The sequence below is a fragment of the Typopeltis vanoorti genome, chromosome 7 (assembly GCF_054136105.1).
Source record: "Typopeltis vanoorti isolate ZY-2024b chromosome 7, IOZ_Tvanoo_1.0, whole genome shotgun sequence".
Classification (NCBI taxonomy): domain Eukaryota; kingdom Metazoa; phylum Arthropoda; class Arachnida; order Uropygi; family Thelyphonidae; genus Typopeltis; species Typopeltis vanoorti.
Genome location: NC_143555.1, coordinates 119,526,476 through 119,545,601, shown reverse-complemented (window position 1 = coordinate 119,545,601; position 19,126 = coordinate 119,526,476). Strand labels below are relative to the sequence as shown.

The window sequence follows — 19,126 nt, the reverse complement described above, 5'->3', positions numbered from 1 at the left end:
TTTTCACTTGGTTAGAGTATAATAAAATTAGTTTAATTCTTTAATAAACTTTCAACATCTTTCTCTAAATCCAGAGTAATTTATTAAAAAAGGGTGGCACACCATTTGGCAACTCCTATAGGTAGAGATGACCTGCTAATGCTACTGCCTGGTATCTCGACTTGGGCCTGGCTCCCACTGAAGAGACCTCAATAAAGGTCGAAACTAGTCTGGATAGTGACCCTTCCCTTAATGCATAACGTTAGACATATCCGCAAGGAGATGTGTTTTGCATTATAGGAGATGCTGAGATAGGAGTGTTGGTAACTTGCTCCACCTTTGCAACGAGTTGCCTGGTGTTGTACCACCTTACCCCAGTCCTGAAGATACTTTCAGGCACAAACTTTGTTTGCTCACACTTGGATAAAGGATTAAACTAATTTTATTATACTCTAACCAAGTGAAAAATAAACTTTCAACATCAAAGGAGTTAATGGTTTTAATCGGTACGAATGATTTGACAGAGGACAAAGAGAGCGTTAGAATGGATATCAGGAGGCTACTTAGAAGGATAAAAGAGAATAGTGTGACAGGAAGGGTGGTCAGCATGTTGCCTAGGTATGACTGTGGTGAGATAAGACAGAGAGGAAGGATTATGAATGATATGCTGCTGAAATGTGTGAGGAGACAGGAGTGCAGTTTGTTAATGTGTGGAATGAGTTTGAGGGACAAAGTGAACTGTATGGGAGCGATGGACTGCATTTGAGTGGTTATGTGGTGTGAATTGCTTGGAGAGACTGCTGCTGGAAGGTAAAGAAGTGAGTAAAGTGAGAGAGAATGAATCAGATTAAGCGGGAAGTGATGTGGAAGAGCAGGAGAGATTGAATAGGTGGTTATGAATGAGGAAATGAGTGGTATGAGTATAGAAAATGAGAGAATGGGTGTGCAAGAAGAGCAGGGAAATGGGGAGGCTCAGGGTGGACAGGGGGTACACAGCATGAGAAAGGTAGATGCTCTGAAAGGAGGTGAGAGCATGTGTAGAGAGGAAAGGAATGGAATGACCTGGGATCAAGAGGAAACAGTTGGAATTGAAAAGAGTTTTAAAATAAATATGCAGAAAGGGAAATGGCACCAGTCGAGCATGGAGTGATCATATCGAGTGGGTGATATCAGTGGAACTAACTATAGATCCAGAAATGAGCTGTTGTGTTTGTATACAAATGCTAGAAGTATAAGAAACAAGGCAGATGAAATGGTTGCATTAATTGCATCTGTTCACCCAAAGATTGCCGAAATAAGTGAGACATGGTTGGAAGAGGACGATATCCTGACAGGAATAGAGATGGAAGGGTATGATATGTTTCGTAAGGATAGAAGGGGTAAAAAAAAAGGGGGGGAGAGTGCCGTTGATGATAGAGAAAGAGTTATGTCCATACAAGTAGAGATGCGAGAGGGAAATAGTGCTAGTGGTTTTGAGGCAGTATGGTGTGAGATAGAGGTGAATTGAATCAAATACTTGGTGGGATGTTGTTATAGACGACCAGGTAATGTGGATAGTGGTGATAATGAATTGTATAATCAAATTAGCCAAGCAAATAAGAAAAGAGTGATTATTATGGGCAATTTTAATTATGGCAATATAGACTGGAATGATGAGATAGCAACTGGAAGTAAAGAAAATGAGTTTCTTGAGTTTTTAAGGGATAACTACCTCAGAGAGTATGTAACAGAAGGAACACGAGGATTGAAGGTCTTGGATTTGGTCATCTCATCAGAGGATGTAATTATCAATGAGGTGTCAAATCATCCACCAATTGGTGAGAGTGACCATGAGGTGATTACCTGGGTGGTTACCAACAGTGTGAGGATCTCTGTGAGAAAAGGATGTATGTGGAACTACAAGGGGGGGGGGGCTGATTATGAAGAGCTCAGGAGACAGCTTGCAAGTGTAGCATGGAATGAGGAGTTAGCTGGAAAAGAGATCAATGCAGCTTGGGGGATTTTCAAAAACTATCTAGTAGATGCAATGTCTAAATGTATTCCAAGGGTGAGAAGGTTAAATAAGGTAGGTGTGAGATGGATGAATAAAGAGATTAAGCATGTGATACAGGGAAAAAGGGCATTGTGGGGGCAGCATAAGAGAAGTGGAAATAACCAATTTCATGAGGTCTACAAAGACCAAGCAAGGAGGGTCACTTGGTTGGTGAGTAGCTAAATACTCAGTTATGAACAGCAGTTAGCTAATGAAGCCAAAAAGAATCCTAGGGAGTTCTTTCAATATGTAGCCAGCAAAAGAAAGAATGATTATGGAAGGATGACATTGATTGGAGAAAATGGTATAAAGACAGCTGTAACAGAATGTGTGGTGGAGATACTTAATGAGCAGTTCATAAAGATCTTTCAATCTTGTGAAAGTGACTTCATGGAGAGATTGAGAGTAGTTGTTGATGGGGAGGAGACTGACTGTAAGTGAGCAAGAGGTGTATGGGGGAGTTGAGTAAACTAGATGTTAATAAGGCTGTGGGACTTGATAATATATCACCACATATTCTGAAGGATTGTGCCAGGTAGTTGACACCTGCCTTAACATATTTTTTTAATATGAGTCTTGCACTTGGTCGAGTTCCTAAGGAGTGGAAGGAGGGCAAGATTGTGCCACTTCATAAAGGAGGTGATCGAACTCAAGCATCAAATTATAGGCCTATTTGTGTGTCAGGTGTTGTGGTTAAGTTGGAGAAGTTTGAGAAGTTAGAGAAGCTTGTGAGAACTAGGATCCAGAGTTGGGTTGACAACAATGGCATTATCTTTGATGGGCAGCATGAATTTGCTAAAGGGTGGTCATGTTTTAATAATCTACTTACTTATTACAATAAAGTGACTGCTTACTTGGATAGAGGAGAAGGATACACAGTGATATACTTAGATTTCGCAAAGGCTTCTGATAGAGTACCTCATGATAAATTGATAGTCAAACTAGAGCAGATGGGGTTGGATATTAGATTAGTGCATTGGATTGGAGACTGGCTATCTGATAGGTATCAACAAGTTGTGTATGGAGGGTGTGCGATATCCAGGAAAAGGAAAGTCAGTAGTGGAGTGCCTCAGGGATCTGTTTTAGGATCATTACTGTTTAAATTGTATATTAATGATATAGGTGAAGATTTGGAAATTCAGTTATTTGCAGATGATGCAAAGTTGGGAGAACCATGAAGAGTAGTGAAGATGTTGTGGCCTTGCAAGAAGACTTGAATAAATTGAGTGATTGGGCATATGATTGGGGATGTGAGTTCAATGTTGCAAAATGTAAGGTTTTAAAATTTGGAAAACAAAGATGGGATGCAGAATTTATGCTTGGTGAGGATATATTGTTGGATGTGGGAGAAATAAGAGATCTTGGGGTGATGGTGGATAAGGATCTGAAATTTAGGGGACACATAGCCAGAATTGTTAAGACAACACAAAGGCTTCTGGGAATGATATGGAGGACACTCACGCGTAGAAGTTGGGAGATTCTTGTTCCTATGTATAAGGCTTTGATTAGGCCACACATGGATTATTGTGTTTAGATTTGTCACATGGTTTACAGAAGGATGAAGAGATGTTGGAAAGGGTCCAAAGGCGACTGACTAAGATTGAGAAGATGCAATTTGCAGAGTCTGGTGGACAGGAGGAAAAGGGGAGATATGATAGAGACTTACAAGTTGGTTAGGGGATCAGTACTGGAGAAGTTCTACAGAAAATAGTGGGAGATCAGAGGAAAACCAGTGGTCATCCCTGGAAACTGTATAAAGAAGGTGTGAGTAGGGTAGTGAGAGGCAGGTTTTTTTTTGTCAAGAGTTGTAAATGATTGGAATGCCTTGCCTGAGAGTGTGGTGTCTACAAGGAGTTTGAATGTGTTCAAGGCACAGTATGATGAACTGTGTCTGTGTGTGTGTGATAAAAGGACCTGCCAAATTTGTCTTTGGCTCCACGAGGTCTTGGGGTAATAATAATAATTGGTTCCTCACATCACTGACAGGAATCGAACCAAGGTCTTTCCAACCAAAGGGCTTCATCTATCCAACTAACTATGGATGCTCTGAAATAATGTTGGTACTTTATTATTTACTAATTCTATATAATTTACTTCACCAAAATGAAGCTGTATTGCTCTTTATTTGATAATTACCATTATGCACTGACAGACAGTTCACTCATGAAAAATACAACTCTTTGACATAGGATTGCTTTGGTATTGAATGAAAGTTCTTGCTTTCTTGATGTTTTTGCTTGGTCTCTGAAGAGAACCAACCAGTTTGAAACCACTGTCTGGGCAGTGAAACTTTTATCAAATACACTAATAAATGACGAACGTACTGACTCTTGGGCAGTGTCGATGTCTTTCAAGTAGTGCAATCTAAGGCGACTCCGATGGCAAGGATTGTATTCTTGTAAGCTGTCTGCTCAGAATTTCGAAACTTTTGAAGTATATAAATATATTTGGCTTGGAAATAATTTTGGATCTTTAATAATCACTATTTCTATATAACTGTGTTATTTCTTTATCCTTGGTGAATGTGTTCAAAGATAGGTATTTGTCATTGTGTGACCTCGATTGGCCTCCATCAATGAATCCTTGAATTCCCTAGAGAAGGTGACATAACAACAGTAATAAATAAAAATTATAGCACATTAGTATCATGAGTGGGACAGTTAAGTCTACATAATCCAGAAATACCCTTTTCTAGAGATAAAACTTAATGTTCTTTTGAACACACTTCAGTACTCTATAAACAGAGTAGTAGTCTCATACAGAGTAATGAAATTTATCTACCACATAAAAGCATTTCGAAACTTCCACACTTCTTTGTTGGTTAGAGAGTAGTATAATAGTGTTTTCCTAGCTTCTTGAAAGTTGAAGTAATTGAATTGAATTGAAGTGAATTCTTCTCTTGAATTGAGAAACATTCTCCTTTTAGCATCTTCTGCAAATTTTTTTCAGTTTATTTTTCAGTGATACAGGAAAGATTCATTATTTTAATGTTCACAACATTAATGTATATACAGCAGTCCCACGATTAAAGCATCTTTGATTTTTGTGTTTTCTGTTAGTGCATCATTTTTTTTTTTTTTTTGTACCCAAAATGCAATTAATGTGTCTCTAAAATTTTATTAGTGCACCTATATACATCTTAAAAATAAATGTTACAGATTTTAAAAATTTTCTGTCTATACATTTTTTCTGGCTAACTATTTTAAAAAAAATCACTTACCAGAATGAAATAATTTAGTTACTGATTGACTGATTGAAAATATTTTACAAAGTTATTTTTTAATGGAATACAATACTGTACTACGCCACGTATTTCCATATACACTATGTTTCAAATTTACCACCAAAATGCATGTCTTTTGCTAATTACATAGCATTTAGCTGATCATGGTTATAAAGTTTAAATTACCTGGTTATAAAGTTGCAAAGTCGAATGAAATTACTTCCAGCAATGTGCGAGCCATTTGGAAGCACATTCTTCCACATTGTGTGAATGATTTTAGAGACTTTTCAAATGAATCTAATCCTTTCCTTTACACAGTGATCAGCATTCATTTTAGACAAATTATGGACTCTACAACCATGTTATAAATAACTATTTTAATTTCCCGACATTTTACCTTCATATTAAGGTCATCATCTGGAGTATACACATATATACAGAGACAAGCTGAATTACATTTCACACAGTAAGCTAAAGAGACAATGATTTGATTAGCGGTTATTCTAGTGTTCAAGTGACATGAATTCTAGTGAAAATAGAATAAAAAAAAATTAAATAAATAAATAACAATAAAAGCAATACAAATAAAAAATAAATAAATTAATTACTTAATTAAAAACTACATCAAAGCTATATTCTTTTTAAGATAACATCAGAGAAACATTCTTTTATAGATAGTTTTCTTACAGTAACAATGATGTCCTAATTTCACATGATAGTTGTTATGTTAGATTTAAGATTCTGGATTACTGATGGTCATATTTATAGTGAACTCTTAGGGAGAAAGATTAAATGGGTAGAATATGTGCCTTCCATATGCTTGGGATTTTTAGGCCATCATTATTATTAAGATTAAGGTGCTTGATAAGAATCTCACAGGCTTCCTTAAATTTACGTTCATACCATGTTTTTGTGTAATGTAAACAACTGGTGCTTTTCCAGTCAATTCTATGTGAAGTGTTCAGGGCGTGATCAGAAAGGCTAACTTCACCATAGTTATTATATTTAATGTGTTGTTTATGTTCCTTTTGTCTGATAGTAATTGTGCATCCTATTTGTCTAAAATTTGCCCATAATTTGTCTAAAATAAATGAATCTAAATTAATTAAATCTCATTGTGAGAAGTTGAGTGATTCGAACTGCTAAATTTAGATGCAGTGGAAAGATCCTGAAGAATATCAAGGAAATTTAATCACTGACAAGCCCAAAGAGATTTCACAGAAACAATTTGAAAATATTTTTCATACAATCAAAGAAGTTTTTAAGCAGCAATGCTTTGAGGCTGACCCTGATGAAGAGATAAGCAACAAAATTTGTAGAACATGGAAGAGGCAAAAGGGCCATACCCTTTTGCCTATTATCAGTTGTAGGAAAAAAAGAAATAGAATGCCTGCCAAACTACTTTAGCTCAATTCTTTGTTAAGAAGTAGAATAATACATTTATATTCCGAATGATTATTAATTAACTTAAGGTATTCACAACGTACACTAGAATACAAATTAAATTAAACTTTAATATATATTTCCATTATTTCAGCAACGTCACGTTGCCATCTTCAAAGGAATTTAAAATAAAGACATGTGCATGCAAGCACTACACACAATAAATGAGGATGAAGAGAGGAAGCTATTGTATCTCCTAAAAGTCCTGATGGTGCCCCCTGTGTAGGTATTTTTGGCCTTTGGGCTGAAGGTCTCCTGATGTACGTCTCCCAAATTTGAGGCAGTCTCATGCAACCAAATTTGTTGAGGTTTGGCATGTTTTTAGGGCTGAGACTGATTTCATGAAAAGTCTTTCAAATTTGAACTTGCTACGGTGTATTATTATGGCTTTCTTCCACCATATTCTGTGGCATGTATCCAGAGCATGGTCTGCAAGACCAGAGTGGCTATACTGATGAAAATGGATGTAGTACTTGTGTTCTGAAATTCTGATATTCACTGTCCTGCCTGTTTGGCCAAAGTAGGACAGCTTACAGCTGCAAGGGACCTGGTATACACCAGGTAGGTCTAGGCAGAGCCGGCGCTAGGGTCATTGGCACCCGCATGCAATTTCTATCTAAGCGCCCCTGTAATGATCCGAGCTTGTGTGGTTCTTTTACGATAATAAAAATTTAAATTATTTGAAATTTCTTAAATAAATTTTGACAGAACAGCCACATGTTGGTTCGCTAAATGTAACGAATCGCGGGTGTTGACTAAGCAGGATAATAATTAAAAACCCAAATATTCAAAAAATTCTCAAAAGTTAAAGCAAATTTTGATAAATCCACCTCACTTTAATCATTGAATATAATGATACAGGGATTATAGCCTTCTCACCGACCCAAATCGCTAACAAAATTAAAATGAATTTTAATTAAAGTTAATAACTTTAATTAAAATTCATTTGAACTAAAGTTTAAAAACTTCTTGCATTTTACAAGTTACTAAATTCTTAGTAACTTGTAAAAATTTTTTAATAATTTTTATAAGTGGAACTATCTTTTAGGAAAATAAAAGAATCTCAAGATAGATAAGAAAATAAGAAAATAATTCAGAAATAATTAGAGAATTTAATATAAGTATTCAAAAAATAGCATCTTTATAGAATAACAGAAAATAAATTAAATTACATAAATATACTTGACATTTTTTTAAATTAAAATTTTAGGGTGTTTGATTGCATATTCATAAAATTAAAAATAATGGTCTTAACATTTAATTCCGCACATATATCATTTTCAATAGCTATTAACGCAAACTAACCAGCTTTTTTGTGACATACTTGTTCTTAAGTAGGTTTTAAATTAAAAACTACTTTTAATCAGTTTCAACTTGGAAAAGGAACGTACACCCGCTCGCTACACTAACAGGTAAGGTTAATAGTATTCTTAAAGCAATTGAAAAGTTGGGGAAAGATAAATTATTGGAAAAATAAAATTAAGAATATCGAAAGGGTTTTGAATATTTAAATTATCTTTCCGAAAAATATCCCGGAAAGTACATAACTTTTCATATAGTTCTATTGCATTTACGTCGTTATTGTCGCTATCCTTCAAGAGAATCTCTAAATTGTCATATTTTTTTTGTAAATCTTCGTTATTAATTTGTAGTAATCTATACAAGAAATTAAAGTTATCATAATATGTTTTTAGTTGTTCAAAACGTTCTATTAACGAACACATTGCAACATCTACTATCTTCTGGTGATTGTGGCGTTTTGTCATGATGCTTGTAGTCAAATTGCTGTGTCTTCTTTCGTCATCAGACTTCCATACCAGTTTTAAATTCTTGTTCTCCGTGTACCTCTTCACTCAGTTCTTTTGCCGTTTTAGAACTTCTTTAAAATTTGTATCTGATCGATACTCTTGTGAAAATATTTTTAAGTTTTCGATAGTTTCTAAAGCAAGTGTAATGTTCACATTTTTGTCTTAAAGCATTTTACTCACAGGGTTTATTCTGTTAAGTAAATCATGCCCAGTTATAAGAGAGCAAATAAATTTGTAGTACTTTATTTTAGCACATAATGTTTGTGCTTCATGCTGAGTTTCTTTATTAAAATCTTCATTATTTAAAATTTCGAAAAGTGCATCGTAAATTTCTCGTAACTGATATCGCAGATGGCAGATTGCATTAATTTTACTTGCCCATCACGTATCTGATGGCTGTTTCAATGTTAATTTTTTTATGAACTTTAAAAGGATTGCCCAATTGTATATTTCTTGAATAATTGCAAAGAAACTAATTGTATCTGCATTCACTTTGGCTGCATCATTAATGATTAAATTTAGACTATGAGCAGCACATGGCACATAAAAAGCTCGAGGATTTTTGTTTAAAAGCAAATTTTGGAGCCCATATTTTTTCCCTTTCATATTTGTCCCATTGTCATACTCTTGACCTCACATGTCTTCAATGGGAATGTTCCATTTTTCCAGTTGTTCCATTATTGTTGTGAATAAATCATGTCCTGTGGAATCTGATATATCTGCAAAACCTAAAAAGTTTTCCCTGATCTTAACAATTCCAATGTCACAGGAAACAAAGCGAATAACAATGGTCATTTGTTCTGTTTTACTTACATCAGGTGTGCAGTCTAAAATTATGGAATAATATTTAGATTTTCGAATTGATAATAAAATTGTATCCCTGATTGCATTACTTAAAGTTTCCAATATTTCATTTTGACTGTCTTTACTAAAATAGTGTACTCTATTGTTTCGTTGTAGGGCCCTTTCAACATGATTTTCCATAATGGGATCAAACTTCGCAAACAGTTCCACTAATTTTAAAAAATTGCCATTATTCCTTTCATATAATTTATCAGATAATCCACGAAAAGTTAAATTTTGGCTACTAAGGAATTTTATAATTTCAATCATGCGTTCTAACCACTCGTCCAATGTTTCTTTTCCATTGAGTCTCTCAATCAATAGCATTTTTGTTTTTTAAATTTTTATCACCTTCCTTCCATTTTAAGAAATTTTTCATGTGAGTTAAACTAGTCTCATGTCTATGCAAAGTTGTACTTACATTTCTCCAATCGTTATAGCCTTCTACAAGACTACTTGATTCGGTAGGTGCGAAAGGTTTGCAACAAAAGCAAAAAACAGAATTTAAAGTTTCGGAATAAATGAGCCATGTTCTTTGGCACGAGATCACTGTTTTCCATTTTTCAATTATAATATGTGTCGCCAAATTTATGACCATATGTATCTCTGGGGTAGATTATATTTTTCTTTTGAACAGACCCGATTACAATTAAAACAACTCGTAGTTTTTCATCAATATTTCCCCATTCACCTGGATCTTCTAAATTTACAGAGACTAACAATGTGCTAGTTTAATGGTCAACTACAACTAAATCTTCTCCTAACTATTTTTCACTTAAATCATGCGTCTTGTTCAATAGTTGCATTGCAATAGTACTTTCTTGAAAACTGGATGATGTACACGCTCTTCAACTCTGATTTCTGATGTATCGAGTTGGTTATAATCTGCATCAGAATATTTTAATATTTTAACAAATTTATTAAGAGCCCCAGTTTGTTTCTTAACATCTGCTTCTTTCGCAGCATGACGGTTAAGATTTTGTGCACCGGATAACTTTTTTCAATTTTTGATTCCATTTCTATTTTATACCCACAAGAAATTATTGCACAACACGACACAGAGATGAAATAATAGTCCGCCCAGTGCTACTGTTAGTAGCCTACTGAGATGCATACCATATGACTGGTTAACTAGCAACAAATGTTTTGTACGAAAATTTGTTTCTGCACACAAAAACCATTTACCATTTCATTTTAGATAGACTGCAGTAGACACAACATTCTTTAGGCAAGCATTTGATATGGCGCTAGCGGCGGCGTAGCATGTGGCGGTGAATTTGAGCTGTGCAGACGAAAGTGATTTTTAATCGGTGAATAGTCCGTTTTTCCCCCCGTTTTTCTACGTTTTTGAGTGCTAAATTGTTTCTCCGAATACGAGTGTACTTCAGTGGTTGTTTTTTGGAAGTTAGTTGCTGTCACGATATAATATATTTTGGTTACCGTAGGAATCGAATGCATAACGGTGGAAGACAAAACGAAACTAAGTTTTCATTACTGTATTTAGTTATATTTCATTTTATTTAGTGTACTTAAATGTTTTGCTTGTAATTGTTTGTACTTTTTTTCTATTTCTTTAACGGAATTTATTAATTGAATAATTAACGATTACGCTATCGGCAGTAACGAATAATGGCGGATTCAGCTGCAGTTGCAAGTGGCGTATCGCCAAGTCTTCTGCCATTTAAGAACTCGATTATAAGAAATATCATAAGGGACTTTGCGGCATGTATGCGTCTTGAGAATTAGATATGTGGCTTGTTAAAGAGGGCGGAGAGCATATGTGTGCAAAATGCAGGCAGTGGGAGGAAATAAGTGTCGAATTATCAATATCCGGCCTTGTTGCTCCAGGAATGGGGAATGAATGTAGGAAGACAAATAGCGTGATAGGAGAGAACGAAAAAAATATATGTATGAATGAGAAAATAATAGTTGATAGTGTGGAAGGCGTGAGTGACTGTGAAAGTTTAGGAGATGGTTTTGTTTGGGAGAGTGAATTTAGATTAAGAGTGACTGACCTGCAGAGGAAGATAGATGAGCTGAAAGAGGATGTGGAATGTCTTCTGAATGAGAGCAGAAGTATGAAAGATAAGATTAGGAGAATGGAAGAGATAAATGCAAGCTGAATCAGAGTGGGGAAGAGAGAGAAATTTGGGAGTGTTAGAAGAGGAGAGAAAGGAAACAGAAGAGACGGAATGAGTGAGAGGTATGTGGGTGCTAGAAGAGGAGAGAATGGAAACAGTAGAAGAGAGGGAATGAGAGAGAGAGATATGGGAATGCTAGAAGATGAGAGGATGGAAACAGTAGGAGAGATGGAATGAGAGAGGGATATGGAAGTGCTAGAAGTGGAGAAAATGGAAACAGTAGGAGAGAGGGAATGAGAGAGAGATGTACGTGAGTGCTAGAAGAGGGGAGAATGGAAACAGTAGGAGAGAGAGGTATGGGAATGCTAGAAGAGAGAATAGCAGTAGAAGAGAGGGAATGAGAGAGACCTATGGGAATGAAAGAAGAGGAGAGAATGGAAACAATAGGAGAGAGAGAATGGTAAGAGGTATAATGTATGGCAACTCAATGATCCGTGGTGTTCAAGATAGGATACGTGAGGAGTGTTTGCCAGGAGGAACAATAGAAAGGGTGGCTAGGGCAATTAAGAGAGGTGAAAAGGTGGATGAGATGATTGTGATGGTAGAAACAAATGATTTGAGTGGTAATGTAAGTCAGGCAGCGAGAAATATGAGATTTTTGCTTGAGACTGTACAGAAGAAGACAGAGAGAGGAAAAATATTGTGCGTGTTGCCTAGGTATGATAATGATGAACTGAGCAGAAGAGCGGTGATATTGAATGGCATAATAGCGAGAATGTGTTACAAGAGAGGACTGGTATATGTGGATGCTTGGAGTGCGTTTGAGGAAAGAGAGGAATTGTATGCGAGAGACCGCTTACATTTGAATGAGGAAGGACGTAGGCATCTGGAGAGATCGCTGTTCTGAATGAGTCAGTGTATCCCAGGGAGGATGATAGCAGGGGGTGGCCTCTTGTGGGAATGATTACTTGGGAGAAGGGAGATGATGTCAGGTAGCACTGAGCCCAGTTGAGTCTAGAAGGGATAATGCTGGGTATAGAAACAATGGCATTTATATGTTTTATACTAGTGTCAGGAGTATCCGGAATAAGGAAGAGGAATTGGTGGCGCAGATAGCATCAGCCTGGCCAAAAATTCTTGGGATCACTGAGACGTGGTTGACAGAAGGGGATATAATAACAGGAATAGAAGTCGCTGGGGAAAGTATGGTGGTGGTGTACTGCTTATGATAAGTGATCACCTATGTCCTCTAAGAGTGGAGGCTTTGGAAGGAAGTGAGACAAATGATTTTGAGAGCATATCGTGTGAAGTAGAGGCAGGCAAGACAGGACATTGCTACAGACATGTTGCTACAGACCCAGCAGCACAGAGGATGGGGACCAGGAGATGTTTAGACAGCTAAGTTTGGCAAGTGCAAGAAGAATGATTGTTATGGGGGATTTTAACCACAGTAGTATAAATTGGAGAGAGAAAGATGCATGTAGCAATAGGGGAATGGAATTTCTAGAATTCTTGAGAGACAAATGTTTTAGGCAACATGTTACAGAGGGAACAAGAGGTTCAAGAGTTTTGGATTTGGTTATAGCATCAGAAGCGTTGATAATAACTGAGATGACATCTCTCTCCCACCAGTTCGAGAGAGTGACCATATGGTTTTGACTTGGAAAATGAATAGACATGCAGGAGTATCAAAGAGACGGGAACTTATGTGGAATTATAAAGCAGGTGATTATAATAGTCTTAGACGTCAACTTCGGGAAGTTTCCTGGAGGGAGGAATTGGAATGCTGGGATATCATTAGTGCGTGGGAAATTGTGAAAGAATATTTGTTATCTGCAATGGTAAGTTGTATACCACTAGTGAAGAAGAGGACACAATTTGGAGTAAAGTGGATGACAAACAATATTAAACAGGAATTGCATGTGAAAAAGAGGCTATGGAAGAGATATAAGGGGACAGGTGAAGAGAAGATGCATGAAGAATATAAGACACAGGCCAGAAGAGTGACTAGTGTGGTAAGGAAAGCGAAACTGGAATATGAGAAGAGGTTGGCCCTAAGATCCAAAGAAAATCCTAGGGAATTTTTTAGCTATGTGGCCAGTAGGATGAGAAATGACTGTGGAAGAATGATATTGTGGGATAAAAATGGGAATAGAGTGACTGATGCAGAGGACATAGTGGAATTGTTCAATGAACACTTTATTGGAGTATTTCATCCTAGAGGAGTCAGTTTTAATGCTAGAGGGATAGGGCTGGTTCGAGATTTAGAGGTACAGAAGGAGAGTGTGTTTCATATACTGAGTACTCTAGATGTCATTAAAGCTTTGGGACTGGATGGTATTTCACCACGAGTTTTGAGAGAATGTGCCAGGGAACTGACAGTGCCTTTAACCTGGCTTTTTAATGAAGGTCTGGCTTCGGCAAAGGTGCCTAGGGAATGGAAGGAAGGTAAGATAGTGCCATTGCATAAGGGTGGTAACAGACTGGAAGTGTCTAAATATAGGCCACTCTGTGTGTCATCAGTAGTTGTTAAGATCTTGGAGAAAGTAGTGAGGGACCGTATAAAATATTGGGCAGATGAGGGTAATGTTATCTGTGAGAGACAACATGGATTTGTGAAAGGGCGCTCTTGTTTTAGCAATATGCTAGCCTTTTATAATAAAGTTGCAAGAACATTAGATGAGGGAAAGGCATATACTGCCATTTTCTTAGGCTTAGCGAAGGCATTTGATAGGGTGCAACATGATAAGCTGATATTTAAGTTGCAGCACATGGGTCTGGATGTCAGATTGGTCAACTGGATTCAGGATTGGCTGTCCGATAGGTATCAGAGAGTTGTGTATGGTGGGGCAGTTTCAAGGAAGCAGAGGCTTACAAGTGGGGTCCCACTGGGCTTAACCTTTATATCACTGACATTGTCAGTGGATTGCAAGGGATATTCAGTTGTTTGCAGATGATGTGAAGCTGGGAAGGATTATTAGTAATAGTGCAGATGTGGTAGTACTGCAAGGTGATTTGAATAAGCTAGATAGATGGGCAAATGAATGGGGGTTTCAGTTTAATGCAGCAAAATGTAAGGTCTTGAGGTTTGGGAAACATCGATGGGATGCTGCATACTCTATGGGAGGAGTTATACTGGAGGAAGTAGGGGAAACAAGAGATCTGGGGTTGATGATTGATAGAAACCTGAAATCTAGGGGACATATTGCAAAGGTGGTGAAGGTAACACAGAGGATTGCTGCAATTATGAGAAGGACACTGATCTTCAGAGATAAAAGGGTTATCATTCCATTGTATAAGTCTCTGATCAGACCACACTTAGACTTTGGTTCTCAGATTTGATGTCCAGGATTTAAAGGGGGATAAATTAACTGTGGAAAGGATACAAAGACGGATGACAAAGATGGTTTCAGGACTGTACAAGGATAGTTACGAGGATTGGCTGAGGGAATGTTGACTGCAGAGTTTGGTGGATAGAAGAAGGAGAGGTGATATGATTGAGACTTTTAAACTATTGAGAGGTGGTTACAGGGTTGACACTGGGGAATTCTTTCGCTTGGTTGAACAGCGGGAAGGAGTGATGATAAGAGGCCATCCCTGGAAGTTACGAAAGGAAACTGTGAGCAAAAGGGTGAGGAGTGGTTTCTTTGCGTGGAGGGTGGTTGAACCATGGAATGCATTGCCTGATCCAGTGGTGAGAGCGAGAACGGCCAATGCGTTTAAGGAGTGGTATGATAGACTTTGTGTTTCTTAGGGGAGATCTCCCCTCGATGAGTCTTGACAGACTTTATGTTCATAGGAAGGACCTCCCACGATGAGTCTTTCGACTCCATGGAGGCCTGAATAATAATAATAATAATAATAATTTAGTCTGCTCTCACTGCAAAATTGTAAACAGCCAGCTGATCAAAGAGGCAGCAATATACAATTTTGTTTTAAATTTTTATTCGATGTATCCATCCAATATTTATTTTAATATTGTTCATTCTAAGATTTTTTTATTTTCATGATAAAAATTTTGTTTCTTAAAAATGAACTAATGAATGATGCCCCCCTTCTTAATGGTGCACGCATACCTGCTTCTGCCAGCCCTGGGTCTAGGGAAAGTGGTTGGTCTGTAGTGGAGTGGATAAGGGATGCCAATTTTCTATATGGTCTGTAACAAGAGGTCAAGTCATGTTTTTTTAAGATTTTGGTAATTTTTTCCAAGGTGCCTTGGATGTAGGGAATGGTGATGAATTTAAAGTAATCCTTGTTGTGAAGAGTGGGGGGGGGGGTTTGTGGTTTACTTGTTTCAATATTTTTTGGATTGTTTGTGGGGGGGGGATAGCCATTGGCTGAGAAAGTGATGAGGATGTGATTTAGTTCAGTGGTTAGGGCATTGTCATTTGAACAGATTAGTTTCGTCCTGTTGTGTAGTGTCTTAATAACTCCATATTGTTGTGAGGGGTGGGGATTGTTGGTGAATATATCTGCCTGTATGGGTGGATTGTCTATAAACTGAGAAAACCAAGGTTCCATCAGGCTGATGGGTGACTAGTGTGTCTATGAAAGGGAAGCTGTTGTTTTCCTCTTTTTCCATGGTGAACTTGTTTCTGTGGTGTTGGTTATTTATGTGTGTTAAGAAGGAGAGGAATGTATCAAAGCAATATGGCCAAATATTATTATTATTATTATTATTATTATTATTATTATTATTATTGTTCCGGGAAACTCCAAGGAGTCGACAGACTCATCGAGGGAGGCCCTTACATCATGTCAAGAACAACTATTCAACATTCACACAGTATCTATCATACCTTGCCTTGAACTCATTCACGGTTGTAGCACCCACAACAGACTCTGGACGCTTATTCCACTCATTTACCACTCTCCAAGTAAAGAACCTAGCTCTAACACCCTTGTCAACCACGCTCTTGTCCAGCTTCCATGCATGGCCCCTAGTCCTCCCACCACCAGTCATATTTTCAAAAATATCTTCTGGATTAATCTTATAAAAACCCTTCAGTAATTTGAATGTCTCAATCATATCACCCCTCCTTCGCAAACACAAATAGCAAACACATCATCAACGTAGCGAAGCCATGTGGTTGGTTTTTGTGGGGCAGAGTTTAAGGCTTTGTCTTCAAAAGTCTCCATAAAGAAGTTGGCCAAGGGTGGGGAGAGTGGCGAACCCATGGCTGTCCCCTCTATTTGTTTGTAGAATTTTCCCTGCCAAACGAAATAGCCTAAGTTCATTGTCAACTGAAGTAGGGCTGAGATATCGGGAGGAAATTTAGCTTGATGTCTTCTCCTTATTCACAAATGGCCCACTCAAGGAAACCTTAGAGTGGGCCATTTGTGAATAAGGAGAAGACATCAAAACTGACCATTATGTCAGTATGCTGGAGTGTAAGGTTTTCTATGCTGGCTTTGAAGTGGGCCAAGTTTTTTATGTGTGTTGCCAGTATAGTGTGTGAGCACTTTGGCCAAATGTTTAGCCAATTTGTATGTGGGGTCATCAGTGCCATCCACTATGGGACGTAATGGCACATTTTCTTTATGTATTTTTGGGAGGCCATATATATACGGTGGATATACATTTAAATGGTTTGAATTTGTTAGTAACTTCTACAGGCCAAGAAGTCACCTTCTTAAGGAGCCTATGGAGTTTTCTGATTTGTGAGTTGGTGGGATTGTATTCAATAGGGAGGTAAGTAGCCCGATCTAACAATAGAGCATTAAGCTTACCTGTGTAGTCCGTTTGGTTGAGTACTACGGTGGTGTTTCCCTTATCTGCTTTGGTGTTGCTATTTCTTTGTTTTTTCTTCATTTCCTGCAGAGCTATATATTCATTATTGGATATGTTAGTTTTTGGTGGTCTTGCTTTGGTGAGAACACAAGCTACATCCAGTCTAATATTGTTGGTGATGTGGTTTGGAAGGTGGCTGATCAAGCGTTCAATCTGGATCCTAATATCCTTGGTCAGTATTTTTCTGTGAGCAATGGTGAAGTTGTGGCCATGTGAAAGAGCAATGAATCCCGCAGGCTTCAAAATAACTGAAGAAAAGTTGACTACAGTGTTGATTGGAAGTTTTAGTTCGGAGGTCGAGTTCTTTCTTAATTTCTCAAATTTCTTGATATGTCGACCCTGTATTTTCTCAAATTCTTTATCTGCTGCAGTGCACGAGACATCATATAAAATTGACCAAAGCTCGTGATTTAACATGTTTGAATGCTCTTCTTCAAGTGCCCGATTATTTCGGCAATGTCAAGTTGCCATCTTGGAAATATTGGAAATATTAAAGTTTAATTTAATTTATATTCTAGTGTACATTGTGAATTCCTTAAGTTAATTAATAATCATATATTCTGAATATGTTTTATTGTCTTTCAGCCTCATGGTTTTCCTTTAACTAGGTCCTGAGATATACCCTAATTCTTTTATAAAAAAGAAATTTGAAAAACGAATTATACTGTTAGATCTTACTTTGGGGTGTTAATGTTACTTAATTCTGAATGTGCCTTATAACTACTTTCTCTGTAGTCAGGGATTGTAAGGTTTTCCCTGAGTAACAAACCCTAACAAATTTATATTTATACTGCACCAGTTAGAGTTATTATACCTTAGATATGTTCGGGGGGGCTCTCAAAAATGTTGCAGTCGTGGCCCCTTCTCTTTCTTATTTGGTTATATCTTTCTTTCCCCTTAATCACTGTTTGTAGTTTAGTGAGTGGCAAATGCCGGTCTCAAACACAAATTTAATACCAGGATTTCAAATGACAAAACATAAAGTTTTATTTTACACTAATAAAATTACATTAAACATGAAATAATCAATTCTTCTGTTATCTTAATTAGATTAAACCACATTCAAACAATATCACATGAAAATCTCACATATTAGCACATTTATCATTCTCTAAGAAAGGCATGCACTTGGGCAATTAATACAAATTTATCTAGACAAAATCTCAGGGAAAAGAACTAAGGTAACATTTGCATACTAGATTGTGCAAGAATCACTTGACATGGCTCTTCGGACTACTAGTCCAATGTTCCTAAAGCTACTCTAACAAATAAATTAGTTTCAGTTTTCCTTTTAGCAACACTGCTTAATGTGTTTTCCCTTCAGCGCTCTCACTTAACTTTAGAAAGGACAAAATTGCCTTACCATTTCTGGCTGCTCACTGTTTCACTGAATCATCACGTGCGAGTCATGTGTGCATCCTGGTTGGATTCTTGTTCACACTGCAGATTCTTTTCCTTCCTGTCTCATGGATTCATGCGCACTGAAATTTCGCTGTTTAGCTGGGAACATCTGAGGTGCTTGTCTGGGATTTCTGGATCCTTCAAGTGGAAACATCATGGTTCGGGTTTCACTTAGACCCGAGCTTTACCTTTCTAGTCGGAGATTATCCTCACTTCCTACCTCCTTTTCTTTCCCTGTTTTCTCACCTCGTGTCCCTCACTCTCTGTCTCCCACCTTTTTCTCTCCCTTTTCTTTCGATCATTCACCTTTTTCTTCCAAGGAGCTTACATTCACAGTCGCATCAAATTGCTTCATTGTGAAGCCATGAGAGAGCTCCTCTCAGAGAATTAGCTAATCCTTGCTTGTAAGGTTCCAATATGAGCTTGTCAAGGTCATGCCCTTTAGACTCTTAGTCATCATGTTTTCTTTCTTTGTTTGCAATAGCCTACACATACCATTCCTTTATTTCGATTTATACACATTAT

At 37.3% G+C, this 19,126-nt stretch overlaps 1 protein-coding gene across 1 annotated transcript in view; it reads left to right on the top strand.

Annotated features, from left to right (window-relative positions):
• The window catches only part of Dhc36C (Dynein heavy chain at 36C), a 1,350,914-nt gene that overhangs the window by 574,254 nt on the left and 757,534 nt on the right, over positions 1–19,126 (top strand). The gene's annotated exons all lie outside the window — the stretch shown is intronic.